The sequence below is a fragment of the Chrysochloris asiatica genome, unplaced genomic scaffold (assembly GCF_000296735.1).
Source record: "Chrysochloris asiatica unplaced genomic scaffold, ChrAsi1.0 scaffold00069, whole genome shotgun sequence".
In the NCBI taxonomy this organism is placed as follows: domain Eukaryota; kingdom Metazoa; phylum Chordata; class Mammalia; order Afrosoricida; family Chrysochloridae; genus Chrysochloris; species Chrysochloris asiatica.
The window spans coordinates 14,067,954-14,079,935 of record NW_006408587.1 but is presented as its reverse complement, the minus strand read 5'-3'; the positions used below and the strand labels follow the sequence as shown (position 1 = coordinate 14,079,935).

General features: G+C 40.2%; 1 protein-coding gene across 1 annotated transcript in view; it reads right to left on the bottom strand.

Annotated features, from left to right (window-relative positions):
* GRIN3A (glutamate receptor, ionotropic, N-methyl-D-aspartate 3A) overlaps positions 1–11,982 on the bottom strand; it is a 273,430-nt gene that overhangs the window by 125,719 nt on the left and 135,729 nt on the right. The window lies entirely within an intron of this gene.

Sequence of the window (11,982 nt, the reverse complement as noted above, 5' to 3'; positions counted from 1 at the left end):
TTTGAAAGGATTAACAAAATTGACAGACCATTGGCAAACCTAACAAAAGAACAGAGGGAGAAGACACAAATAACATGCATTAGAAACCACATGGGCAATGTCACCATGGAACCAAAGGAAATCAAAAGGATAATATCAGAATACTATGAAAAGTTGTACTCCAACAACTTTGAAAAGTTAGAAGAGATGGATACATTTTTAGAAAAACACAACCTACCTAAACTTACATAGAGTGAAGTAGGAAACCTGAACAGACCCATAACAAAAGAAGAAATTGATCAGGTCATCAAAAAACTCCCAACCAAAAGAGGTTCGGGCCCAGGTGGCTTCACAGGTGAGTTCTACCAAACATTCGGGGAAGAGCTGTCACCAATTCTACTCAAATTATTCCAGAATATAGAGGAGGATGGAAAACTTCCTAATACATTTTATGAAAAAAAGTTAGAATTTTTTTACATAGTATTTTATTATAACATAATATACTAAAACAGTATGCAAAAAGCTAGTATTATAAACATATGGTGATGAACAGGCTTTGATTTAATGTTTCAGATAAAATTTATGTGAATTGCCCATAAGAGGTGATGAGAATAGAGTAGGTTAATAGTCTGAAGGATTTAGCACTGGGCAGATTAATTGGCACCAGAATTTATACTCAGACTGGGTACAAAATCTACAGCTTCATTTAGAAATTTCTAGTAGCAGAAGGAAAGGAGTTCTAGTGGCACAATGGTTAAGCACTTGGCTGCCAACCTAGAGACTGCTGGTTTGAACTCACCCCATGCCTCTGTATAAGAAAGATTTAGCAATCTGCTCTCATAAAGATTACAGCTAGGAAATCCCAAGGAAGAGTTCTGCTTTGTCACATGGAGTCACTATGTGTTGAAAGTGACTCAATGGTGTGGGAATGAGTGTCTTTTCTTCAAAATTATTGTAATCCTGTGTATTGTATTTGGGTGATGTTTCTTTTACTTTTTGCTACTTTCTGAAGTCAGTAGGGACTGTATGGCCTTTCTTTTACTTTTTGCTATGTCCTGAAGTGAGTAAGAAGAATGTGCACTTTAGAAATTTGAATTAGCTAATCGGGTAAGGAAAAGACGGTATGGTCGAAACCCTAGCCAATGGGGTGGGATACAGCCTTAAGACTTGTGTCAGGGATAAAACCTGAGTGGACTGCCCACTTGGTGTGCTCTCTGGACTGTTCCTGTACATGTATGCACCCTTCTGCAGAAGTAAATTTTGCCTTGCCGAGGTAATTTAGTCTTACTGAGTGTCTTTTTGTGCGACATTGGGGTTCATTTCTAACAATGGTATCAGACAATAACAATGGTGGGGAAAGAGGAGATTACTGCCATTTTCACAAAGGGTGGCGGCAAGGGAATGGAGCACCATCTAAAACTGTAGTGAATGGAAGATACCATGGAGACAAATATGAGTAAGTACCTCTTCTTGTTTATAAAGTATCCAGAGGGGCATATTCTTGCTGAAACACCTCTGCAGGCAAGGTAGTAGTGATAGTGATGGGTGATAGTCATCCTTCCTGGATTGGTGTCTCTCCAGCTCCTTCACTCCACATTCACACATAAACAATTTCAAATGTCTAAACAGCAGTCTCAGGACTTGGACCATCTTCATGGAAGAAGCAGCTTTCCCTGTCCAAGTTCAAGAGAGGGCAAAGGGTCTATTGGAATAAATTAGGCAGGGGAGGACTGTCTTATTGGATTTGTAAATGAGATACTAAGTAGGAAGGAACATTTCTTTCTGATCAGATACTGTTCGGTATGAATTCTATCTTTACCGTTTATTAGCAGGAAAACTATGGACAGGTTACCTCACTTCCTGATGCCCACTTTCCTTTCTGTGTTGCTAAAATGCATGCAAAGTAATTAACCTCACCCTCGGAACATGGCAGTTATTCAATAAATATTCTTCGTATCATTTATCGATCTATATTCTTTTAGTGTTTCTGAAATTGTATCTGTGGTCTTATTACAAAGCTAAATGGGTCATGTATGACCCTGGTGGGGTCATAATGCACCACAGGAAACCCAAAGTTTATCGGTTCAAACCCACCAGCCAGCCACTCCTTGGAAACTCTATACTCCTAGGGTCGCTGAGTCAGAACCGACTTGATGGCACTTTAAAACAATATATTTACCTGTCTCCTTATTTGCCAAAAGAATCATTTCTATTAATTCTATGTCTTCAGACTCTGCATGGAAAAGTACCCTAGTTCAAATATAATTTAAGGCAACATTGATAGGTTCTGTTTTGGTTGGCACTGCTAAAATTTTCTGGCATTTGGCATTCTGTAGGCAGTAGTTTCCTGATAAAATGTCATAGTAAATGCATTTCTTTGAAAAATATTAATGGATTCTGACAAAATGTCTTTCTGAGCTTAAGCTGTGAATAATATTATAAATATCATATACATGTCTGGGCAATTGGTGGGAGCAAACTTGCATCCAGCTGCAATTGTGAAAATAGACCTCTAGTTGGCCGAGTTCCCAGTGTGGGTTCACAATGGAGCTGAACTCACAGTTGTAATTTGTGACTTGTGGCACTGTGGGAGAAAGCACTGAAACAAAAGGTCAGTTTGAACCGCAGGTCAGTGGTTCAAATTCTCCAACTGCTCCTTGGAAACCCTATACAGAGTCGCTATGAGTCAGAATCAACTCGAAGGCACTTAACAACAACAATTGAATGCAGTGATGGTTGGATTACACAAATTCCCCAATCTGATAAAGGATTAAATGTCAAGTTGAGGCTGAATCATAACAATCCAATGTTCAACTTAATTGTCATTGCATTTGTGGAGCTAAAATTTGCCTTTTAGACATAGAAGGAGACTGCCAGCAACATCTTACTTTCTCTCTCTCACACACAGATTATTTAATATACATGAAAATGAGATTCTTCCAGGACAAGCCATCATTAACTTGTTGTTGTTGTTGTTAGGTGCCATCGAGTCAGTACCAATTCATAGTGACCTTATGCACAGCACAATGAAACACTGTCCGATCCTGGGCCAACCTCACTATTGTTGCCACACTTGAGCCCATTGATGCTGTCACTTTGCCAATCCATCTCGCTGAGGGTTTTCCTCTTTTTCTCTGACCCTCTACCTTACCAAACATGATATCCTTCTCCAGTGACTGGTACCTCCTGACAATATGTCCAAAGTATGAGAGATGAAGTTTGGCCATCCTGGCCTCCAAGGAGCACTCTGGCTGCACGTCTTCCAACACTGCACGTCTTCCAACACAGATCTATTGGTTCTTTTGGCAGCCCATGGCACTTTCAATATTCTTCTCCACCATAACTCAAAAGCATCAATTATTTTTCGGTCTTCCTTATTCACTGTCCAGCTTTCACATGCATATGAGGTTATTGAAAATATCATGGCTTGGGTCAGGCACACCTTAGTCATCAAACTGACATTTTTGTTCTTCAACACTTTAAAAAGGTCTTGTGCAGCAGATTTGCCTAATGCAATACATCGTTTGATTTCTTGACTGCTGCTTCCATGAGTGTTGATAGTTGACACAAGAAGAATGAAGTCCTTGACAACATCAATCTTTTTTCTGTTGATGAGAAAGTTGTTTACTGGTCCAGTGGTGAGAATTTTTGTTTTCTTTACATTGAGATGTGATTCATACTGAAGGCTGTGCTCTTTGATCTTCATCAGTAAATATTTTAAGTCCTCTTCACTTTCAGAAAACAAGGTTGCATCAGCTGCATATCTCAGGTTGTTAATGAGTCTTCCTCCAATCCTGATGCCATGTTTTTCTTTTTTTCTTCATAGAACCCAGCTTCTGGGATTATTTGCTCAGCATACAGGTTGAATAAGTATGGTGAAAGAATACAACCCTGTTGCACACCTTTCTTAATTTTAAACCATTCAGTGTTCCCATGTTCTGTTCGAACACCTGCCTTTGGTCCATGTACAGAATCCTCATGAGCACAATTAAGTGTTCCGGAATACTCAAACTTCATCCTTAACTTAGTTCTCCTTAATTTCAAATGTGTGCATCCATTTTATCTGCATTAGTTTTTAAAATAATATAAATGTATGTGAGTGAACACATACATAGTCAAGACATATATAGATATAGATATAGATAGATATAGATATAGATAGATAGATATATACTGATGTTGTTGCTAGTTGCTGTTGAATTGACTCTGACCCACGGTGACAACATGTGTGCTGAGTAGAACTGCTCCATAGGGTTCACAAGACTGAGGCCTTTCAGAAGCAGATCATTAGGCCTTTCTTCCAGGTGGGTGTAGAAACACCAATCTTTCCGCTAGTATTCAATCTCTTAACGCTTTGTGTCCTACAGAAACTCCTGTATAGTGATCATTGTTTAGAATTAAAGAAGACATATGTGAATATTTATAGATATCTTAGGACATAATTTGGTGGCCTATAAGGTATGTATTCTATATTTATATACATAGAGCTTGCTAAGCAGATTAGTAATGTAAACAAGGTTATAAACCAATTTTTCCTTAGTTTAAGAGTAAAATGTGTAAAAAATTTGCACATGCTTGTATTCAAATGAAGGAAGTGATCTTAGACATTCATTAAAGCAAACCCAGCATGGTGTCTAATTGAAAACACTTTCCTGCAGTTAGTATGAATTACTATATCTATTTGAGAGTAATAAAACCGCAGTTATTTAAAAATTTCTATGAAGACACCATCTCAAAATTATTTAGGAAGTAGGTGAGGAAATAAGTAGATCACATGCTCATTTCTTCAGATTTCTATTAATCAATCTGAATTAGCAATTGTAAAAGTTCTTGAATTGGAGAACATTCAGGAAGGGAAGGGAACGTCTACTAATTACCTTGTACTGTAAGTCTGATCCATAATGGGTCACTAAATGGATCTGACTCAATCATATGATCTTCTGCCAGTATCCCAGAATGACCCAGGTTAGGTCAGCATTATCCATCTGAGATTCTCCAACAGCGCCCTCCCACTTCAGACTTCCTATATCTCTGAACCTTAGTTCTATGATGGGTCTCATGGTCTTGTTTTCTTTGCTTTGATGATATTATTATATACAATTTCATGGTTCAAGCACTTTGGGCCACTCTTGGATGTAATTTGGCATTTACGTGGCTTTCCCCTGCTGTAGCGCTGTGAGCTAAAGTGCTGGACTGAAAATTTGGTTTGAACCATAGCTCATTGGTTCAAACTCATCAGCTGCTCCTTGGAAACCCTATACAAGGTGCCTATGGGTTGGAATCAACTCATCAATACTTAACAACAACAACCCTGCAGCTGCCAATGAGTGGTATGTCCACCCTCTGTCACTATCCTACTGGGCTCATGTTGACAAACTCTGTTTGACCTAAAAACCAGGTTCATTTAGTTACCTAACTCAACTTTTACTTAATTGAAGGGCTGCCATATGCTTAGGCCCTAGGGCATAAGAGGCCCTTGTGTGGCACTGTGGGATAGTGCACTGGACTGAAAGGTCTTTTTGAGCCCAAGGTCGGAGGTTCAAATTCACTAGCCACTCCTTGGAAACCCTGTACAGGGTTGCTATGAGTTGGAACCGATTCGACGGCACTTAACAACAACAACAACAAGGTGTATAAGGGAATCCTGGTATGGCACTGTAGGATAAGCAAGGCCTGTTTGAGCCGCAAGATCGGCAGTTCATACTTACCAGTAGCTCCTTGGAAACCCTACACAGGGTTGTTATGAGTTTGAACTGACTCAGCAGCACTTAACAACAACAACAACAACAACAACAACAACAACATGTATAATAGAGATCTGATCTCTAATCTGCTGGAGTTTGATGGATGGAATCAGAACTTCAGCAGATAGTTCACATTCATTTTCCCTGAAATCCTCTCAAAAGAGGGCACATAAGAGAAATCGCCCAATGTCACATAGCTAACATGTGATTTGAGTCAGATACCAACCTTCCATATGTACAATAGCAGGGCTGCTCCCTGTGCACCAGAGGTCACATTGTCCCTCCTGGAACGGTCCTTCTATTCATTCCAGAGCTCAGAGCATAAGAGTAGTATTGAACTGTCATATCAGAAGCATTGATTTTCAAATTCATCACCACAGAAGCCTATACCCTTATACTAGTCTTCATCCCTTTATCTATCGAAAAACATTTACTGAGTAACATTTACTGTTCACCCATTATTATGCTAGGCTCAGAGGATACAGTGCTGAGCATAGTAGATAAACTGAAACAGTTAACAAGGAAATGCTTAGATGAACATGACAATTCTGGATTGAGTAAGTGTGTGCTGTAATAAATAAGCACTGTAGCACAAGGGCGGTTTGAACCACAGGGTCTGCAGTTCAAACTCACCAGTCGCTCCTCGGAAACCCTACATAGGGTCACCATCAGTCAGGACCAACAGGGTGGGAATGGAAATTTGATTCTGAGAGGCTTTGTGAACAGTACAGTATTTTTAAAAAGTAACCATCTTACGTTGGGAGAGTTACCCACTGAAGCGCTCATCCTCCCTGGAACTGAGAGACTGCAGAAAGCAACAGTGCATGCAGCTAACATTGTTGCTTAACTGCTGCCTCATGTTTGAACTAGTCTCACTCTTACCTGGCTTATTATGTGCTGTTTCATTATAAAAGCAATGTATGGACCTTCCAGAAAAGACGGAGTCACCATAATGGGATAACTAGTAACTTCCAGCCACTTTTCTCTACAGCCTGTACATATGTATACTACAAAATGGAAAATGTAGTATATGGCTTTGCATCCTAGCTTTTCTCTAAACATTGCACTCCATTTTGTTGTGTGTGACATTTTAAAAGCTCTTCTTCAAAAATCATTTTTACTGGCTGAATTTTTATAGCAAGTAAGAATGTTATGATTTACTTATTGTGCTGTTTTTGGACATTTACAGGGTTTCCAAGTTTTTGTTATTTGGAGTAAGACTGCAATGAATGTTTGCAATAAATTGTTGTCCACATATTATTTCTTTTGGACAGATTCCTAGAAGTGGAAGTCAAAGGTGAAAGGGTACGAACCCTTTTAAGCCTCTTGATACAAATGGTCAAATTGATTTATGAACATATTGTACCAGTTTACCATTCCAATTTGGGAGAAAGATGGGACTGTCTGCTCCCATAGAGATTTACAGTCTCAGAAACCCTATGCAGGGTCCCTGTGAGTCAGAGTGGATTTGACTACACACAACCACCACAACCCCTCCAATAGCAGTGAATGCTGGAACTCGTCTTAATGATTTTCCACCAATAGATGATCACTGATGATAGGTTGAAGATATAATCTCATCACTGTTTTAGTTCATTTCATTTGCTTTAGCATCTTTATACTGGAGAGCAAGTTTCAGAGCTCTTGTGATACCCATTTTGATTTCTTCCTTCTTTCTTGCCTTCTTAGTGACCTTTTTCTTTCTTCCTATGTAATATTCTTGATGTCATCCCATCATTTTTCTGGTCCTTGTGGCTCACTATTCCATGCTTATCCTACAGAACTACTGTGTTCCCAAGGTAAAGGTTTACAAAGCAAATTTGTTTTCCATTCACCAATTTCTACAGATTGGTTTGGAACTTTGGTTGCGCACCCCACCATGTGTCAACATTTTCCCATTTCCACAATGACTTCCCCATGTTCATTTTCCTAGTTTTCCTGCCCCTGGTTGTTTTTATTTTGTTTTGGGGCACATGTTCCCTTTTCAGCTTTTTATAGTTGATGGTTCTTAAGAGCACTTTTCTTCTGGGTATTACTGCTCACTTTATAGGCCTCTTTTATGTGGCTGAAAGGTGATCTCCCCAGCAGTGACATCAGTTCTACATTACAAGGATACCTAGGGGTCATAGTGTCAGGGGTTCCACCAGTCTCTATCAGACCAAGAAGTCTGGTCTTTTAAATTAATTTGAATCTTGTCCTACCTTTTTCTCCCATTCTGTTGGGTTCCTTCTACTGTGATCCTAGTCAGAGCAGTTAGTGGCGGTAGTCAGGTACCATCTAGTTCTGGTCTCAGGCTTGTGCTGACTGTGCTCTATGTGGTCCATTAATCCTTTAGAGAAGTTATTTCCTTGAGTCTTTGTTTGCACTCTTCTTTGCTTCAGATGGAAAGAGACCAATAGTAACTTACAAGGCCATTTCAGTTGTAACTCATCAAAATAAGGTGTGCTGTTCTTGTGGTTGTCAAATGCCATTGAGTTGGTTCCAAACCATAGCAACTCTAGGGTTTCCAAGGAGCAGCTGGTGGATTTGAACTGCCTAGGAGTGCTGGTGTGGCGCTTTGGGTTAATGTGCCAGACTGCAAAGCCGTTTGATCTGCAAGGTTGGTGGTTCAAGCTCACCAGCTGCTCCTCGAAAACCCTATACAGTGTCGCTATGGGTTGGAAACGACTCGACGGCACTTAACAACAACCTTTAGGTTAGCAGTCCAGTACTTTTACTATAGTGCCACACCAGAACACCAAAATTGGGGGTTGTTGTTGTTAAGTGCCATCAAGTTGGTTCCGACCCATAGCGACCTTGTGCAGGGTTTCTGAGGGTGTAAATCTTTACGGGAGTAGAAAGCCTCATCTTTCTCCCACGGAAGCGGCTGGTAGTTTCGAACCACTGACCTTAAGGTTCGCAGTCCGATTCGTAACCACTACGCTACCAGAGCTCCCTAAAATTGGGGGTAGAACATTGTATTTATGGACTATGGTATGCCAGATGATCTAGATGTCCCCAAAGATTATAATCTCTAGCCCTGAAGCTCAGTATCTCAGTCCTGGGAGATGTTTGGTTATGGCTGAGCCATATTATGACTGTGCCCCATGTCTGCTTTATTACATTGTTGTTGTTGTTAAGTGCCGTCGAGTCGGTTCCGACCCATAGCGACCCTGTACAGGGTGTCCGAGGGTGTAACTCCTTACGGGAGTAGAAAGCCTCATCTTTCTCCCGCGGAGCGGCTGGTAGTTTCGAACTGCTGACCTTAAGGTTCGCAGCCCGATTCGTAACCACTACGCTGTATATTTGCAGCATATACAAATACATATGTAAGAATATCTGCTGTCAACCCTATATATGTAAATGCATGTACTCCCACAAGTCCTCCCACCTACCTCTGTTCAGTCTACATAACTACCTATCCATTCTCTTGGACATTATCATTTATTGTTACTGTTCTTACAGGATTCTATATGCAAGAGTATTTACCATTACTGCCTTTTATTCTTGTGTACCTTTAAGTGTCTTCCTTTGCCTTGGTTATGTTGTGCTAAATTCCCCATATTGCGTATTGTCTTTCCTTCACCAAAAGTTAGCAAGTGGCTGCTATTGAGTTATTGGTTATAACCTGTACAGAAGCTGACCACAAAGCCTTCTTTCGGTGTGGGTTTGAAACTCTAGGTTAGTTGTTGTTGTTAGATGCCATTGAGTTGGTGTCGACTCATAGAGACCTTCTGCACAACAGAACGAAACACTGCCCTGTCCTGAGCCATCTTCACAGTTGTTGCATGTTTGTGCACATTGCTGCTGCCGTGGTGTCAAGTCATCTTGTTGGGGGGGTGGGCTTCCTCTTTTTTGATGACCCTTACTTTACCGTGCATGGTATCCTTTTTCAGGGACTGGTTGGTTCCTCCAGGTACTATCTCTGAAATATGAGAGATGAAGTCTTCCCATCCTGGCTTTTTAGGTTAGTTGTTGTTGCTTTTAAGTGCCGTTGAGTTGGCTCCAACTCATAACAGCCCTCTATATAGGTTCTGAGGGGCTGGGGCGTTTGAACCACTAATCTTGTAGTTCACACCAAACTTGTGGTTCAGTGTTTGTCAGACAGTGCCACACCATGATTCCTGAAACCCAGGTTGGGAATACATAGGTTAGTTGTTATTGTTGAGACTGTCAAGTTGGTTCTGACTCATAGAGCGGCCCTATATCGAGTTTCCGAGGAACTGCTGGTAGGTTTGAACTGTTGACCTTGTGGTTTGCAGCCTAGCGCACTTAGGCTAGTGGTGGTGGTGGTGGTGGTGATGTATTGTGGAGTCGGTTCCAACTCACAGCAACCCTGTACAGGGTTTCCGAGGCTGTAAATCTTTACGGGAGCAATAAGTCTCTATTTTCTCCCACGGTACGGCTGGTAATTTTGAACTGCTGACCTTGCGGTTCACAGCCCTGCTATAAATTGCTTGCATTGTCCAGGGACCATCCCACTGTAACTTACCACAGTTTAAATGACTAGCTGATGTATGTGTTTCTTTGAATAATGTCTTCCTTCCCCACTAAACATCCTATTATTGCAAAGAAAGTATCCACTTCACTCAGTGCTAAATTTCCAGCCACCAAGCATAGTGCTTGGAACAGAAGTTGAAGTTATTAGATAAATCAAGAATGAGTAATTAAATGGTTTGGTTTATTTCAGTTCCCATCCGCCTCACCTCAAGCTCCATTTTCAGTGTCTTGTTTGCCTTAGAGTTCTGGCACTGCTCCATTCTTTGTGACTAGCTTTTATTATATGAATTCATAGGTTTTATTGGACAGCCACACGCTGTTATATGAAGATCAATAAAGGCAGTTTTTATTCTTTGGGGAAATGCTTTTGATTTCTTACTGGGGTCATGCCAGTATCCCCTACTTTAATAATTCTGGTTAAAGTTTGCTCTTGCCTTCACAGCAGGACTATTTAATTTTTAATATTTACTTGAATGTTCACTGGGAATGTTTTTCCAAAGGCCTCACAGTTATTTGCCTGTGGAAGAAAAATGACAGTAGCTCTTCTTACCCACTTCTCAGGAGCTGGCATTTTTTCTGTGTGTTGTTGGTTTTTTTTTTTTTTAATACTAGAGACACAGAAGCTGAAAAAGAATGAGAAAGCACTGTAAAATTATCAACTAGCTTGATTTGAGTGCTCATGTAGTCTTTCAAATGGGTCAATTCAACTCTATGAGAGAGGCGGGGCTTTATTTTTAGTGTACTCTATAATTTGTAAACTGATTTTCTCATCTCATCTTTCAGGCCAACCGAGTTAATGTCAATGACTGGAATTTTCTATGAATACTCAGATCTGCTCTTTAGACCACAGAGACCAGATGGAGACTCAGTTGAATAAAATAATAGAGCAGTTTGCATCCACCTGTCAATCATCCCAAAATGCTAAGAGGAAATGGCTTTGGATGTTGAGGCAATGGGAGTTTGCTTCCATCTGCCTACTTTACTCTATTTTCCGCATCGCCTATAATGAATAATGCTCATTTCATGTTGGAGAAATACCCAAATAAGCTCAATTAAATATATCACTCATAAATTTCTGTTTGCATGGTCTCATGCTTCAAGAGCCCACCCGCTTTGAAGCATGGCACTTACTTCCCAGAAGGGTCAGTGGGAGGTTGTGAGAAGCTACATATATTACTTTTAGTGTAAAATAAATTATTCTGGCAAAAACAGTTTAGTTAAGTGAGTGTAGAACCATCTTCTTGAATTTCATTTCCACAGCAGGGCAATTCTTCTCCCTTGAGGTTATCTATAGGAGTAGCCAACAACAAGATTATTTCTTCCCTCCAACCCGCTATCAGGACAAAAAAAAAAAAGAAGTTCCACTCTCACTTGGCTGCTGCAACATGTAGTGAATCATAAATTAGTCTGTCCTGCACAGCCTTTTGCTTTTAATTGTAGTTCTGATTCAAAGTAGTTGGTTGACGCCAATGAATCTCAATCCTGAAATGGTGATAAAATGTACTCTTAACAGTTTTATTAATTATATGAAATGTACAGCCAGCATGCTAAACAATTATGATCGAGAAGACGAATGGAGCTATTACATTCATTGCAAGTTATCTGATATCGCAGTTACAGATACTTACGCAGCCAGCGCTCAATTTACTGAGAGATCATGTATAAACACACACCACAAATCTTACTGGATAAGCCAATAGGCTTTTCTCCAAATGCATATTCCCGGAGAAATATTTTATAAGTGGCATTTAGCTTCCCAAAACCTATAGTCAAAAGTTAG